Source organism: Mustelus asterias, chromosome 5 (genome assembly GCF_964213995.1).
Source record: "Mustelus asterias chromosome 5, sMusAst1.hap1.1, whole genome shotgun sequence".
NCBI classification, from domain to species: domain Eukaryota; kingdom Metazoa; phylum Chordata; class Chondrichthyes; order Carcharhiniformes; family Triakidae; genus Mustelus; species Mustelus asterias.
In genome coordinates this window covers 148,650,742-148,653,770 of record NC_135805.1, presented here as the reverse complement: position 1 = coordinate 148,653,770, position 3,029 = coordinate 148,650,742, and positions in this window count along the sequence as shown.

The window sequence follows — 3,029 nt, the reverse complement described above, 5'->3', positions numbered from 1 at the left end:
CCCACCTCTCCCCCCTCCCCTCCCCCTCCCCCCCCCCCCCCCCCCCCCCCCCCCACGCAGGAACATTATGACACATTTGACAGAGGTTTATCCCATGAATGATGAGAGAGTGCACAGCTCTGAGGTGCAGAGGGATCGGGGCATCCGAGTACATGAACTGCAAAAGACCAGTGTCCAGTACAATAAGTAAGTTTAAAGTTTATTTATTGGTGTCACAAATAAGGCTTACATTCACACTGCGATGAAGTTACTGTGAAAATCCCCTAGTCGCCATAGCCCGGCGCCTGTTCGGGTACACTGAGGGAGAATTTAGCATGGCCAATGCACCTAACCAGCATGTCTTTCAGACTGTGGGAGGAAACCGGAGCACCCGGAGGAAACCCACGCAGACACGGGGAGAACATGCAGACTCCACACAGACAGTGACCCAAGCCGGGAATCGAACCCGGATCCCTGGCGCTGTGAGGCAGCAGTGCTAACCACTGTGCCACCCATCATAAGTCTCTGAAAGTGAGTGCGCGGGTACAGCAGGCAATAAAAAAGGCAAATGGTATGACTATAGGAACAGGGATATTTTTCTGCAATTGTACAGGATGTTGGTGAGGCTACACCTGGAGTATTGTGCGCAGTTTTGGTGTCCTTATCTGAGGAAGGATGTCCTTGCTACAGAGGGAGTGCAGCGAAGGTTTACCAGGCTGATTCCTGGATGGCAGGTCTGTCACATGAGGAGAGACAAAGTCGGTTAAGACTATATTCACTGGAGTTTAGAAGAGTGAGAGGGGATCTCATAGAAACTTAAAAAATTCCAACAGGGTTAGACAGGGTAGATTCAGAATGTTCCCGATGGTTGGGGAGTCTGGAACTCGGGCTTATAGTTTGAGGATAAGGGGTAAACCTTTTAGAACTGAGTTGAGGAGAAATTTCTTCACCCAGAGGGTGGTGAATGTGTGGAATTCACTCCCACAGAAAGTAGTTGAAGCCAAAATGTTGTGAGATTTCAAGAAGAAATTAAATATAAGACCATAAAATATAGGAGCAGAATTAGGCCATTCGGCCCATTGAGTCTGTCCGTCATTCAGTCATGGCTGATATTTTTCTCATCCCCATTCTCCTGCCTTTTCCCCATAACCCCTGACCCCCTTATTAATCAAGAGCCTATCTATCTCTGTCTTAAAGACACTCAATGACCTGGCCTCCACAGCCTTCTGCAGCAAAGAGTTCCCACAATTCACCACTCTCTGGCTGAAGAAATTCCTCCTCATCCCTGTTCTCCCCGTGTGGGTTTCCTCCGGGTGCTCCGGTTTCCTCCCACAGTCTGAAAGACGTGCTGGTTAGGTGCATTGGCCGTGCTAACTTCTCCCTCAGTGTACCCGAACAGGCGCCGGAGTGTGGCGACTAGGGGATTTTCACAGTAACTTCATTGCAGTGTGAATGTAAGCCTGCTTGTGACACTAATAAATGAACTTTAAAACTGATGCATGAGGACACCAAGGTCTTGCTGAGGTCTGTACATCTGACGCGAATGACCCACACTTTAGCCTGAGGTTGTGCCCTCTGGTTCCAGTCTCTCCCACTCGTGAAAACACCCTCTCCACATCCACTCTATCCTGGCCTCCCAGTATTCTGTAAGTTTCAATTAGATCCCCCCTCATCCTTCTAAACTCCATCGAGTATAGACCCAGAGTCCTCAACAGTTCCTCATACGACAAACCCTTCAAAGTACAAAAGGTCGTGAATGTAGTCCAGTCCATCACGCAAACCAACCTCCCATCTATTGACTCTGTCTACACTTCCCGCTGCCTCGGCAAAGCAGCCAACATAATTAAGGACCCCACGCACCCCGGACATTCTCTCTTCCACCTTCTTCCTTCGGGAAAAAGATACAAAAGTCTGAGGTTACGTACCAACCGACTCAAGAACAGCTTCTTCCCTTCGGCTGTCAGACTTTTGAATGGACCTACCTTGCATTAAGTTGTTCTTTCTCGACACCCTAGCTATGATTGTAACACTACACTCTGCACTCTCTCCTTTCCTTCTCTATGAACTGTATGCTTTGTCTGTATAGCGCGCAAGAAATAATACTTTTCACTTTATGTTAATACATGTGACAATAATAAATCAAATCAAATCAAATCACATCACATCATTCCAGGGATCATCCTTGTGAACCTCCTGTGGACCCCCTCCAAGGCCAACACATCCTCAATTTGGGACGGAGCCCAAATTACTCTCACTATGTCCCAAAACTGCTGACAATACTCCAAGGGGGGTCTGATTAGAGCTTTATACAGCCTCAGAAGTGCATCCCTGCTCTTGTATCCTAGCCCTCTGGAAATGAATGCTAATATTGAATTTGCCTTCCTAACTGCCAACTGAACCTGCACGTTAACCTGAAGCGAGTCCTGAACCAGGACTCCCAAGTCCCCTTGTGCTTCAGATTTCCAACGCCTTTCCCCAGATAGAAAATAGTCTATGGCTCTATTCTTCCTACCAATGTGCCTAACCTCACACTTTTCCACATTGTATTCCATCTGCCACTTCTTTGCCCACTCTCCTAACCTGTCCCAGTCCTTCTGCAGCCCCCCTGCTTCCTCAATACTACCTGTCCCTCTTGGGACAGAGGGATCAAGGGATCGGGGGATCAGGATATTGAATTTGATGATCAGCCGTGATCATATTGAACGGCGGAGCAGGCTTGAAGGGCCGAATGGCCTCCTCCTGCTCCTGGTTTCTATGGTTCCGTGTTTTTTATGTTTCTCCCTTGACACACCGCTACAGGGATCAAAGGGTGGTGTTTACCTAGTCTTCGGGGGGGGGGGGGGGGGGGGTGGGGGCAGGGTGAGATGGTAACCACTGCTGTGACCCCTCCCCCTCCCCCACCTTTCGAGGTGGCTGGTGTCCATCTTTGGGATTTGGTGTCACATTTTAAAGCGGGGCCTCTGCTCGGTGGGGTGGGGGTGTGGGGTGGGGGGTGTGGGGGTGGTGGGGGGGGGGGGGGAGGCTGGCCACAGGCCTCGCAAACAGGAACA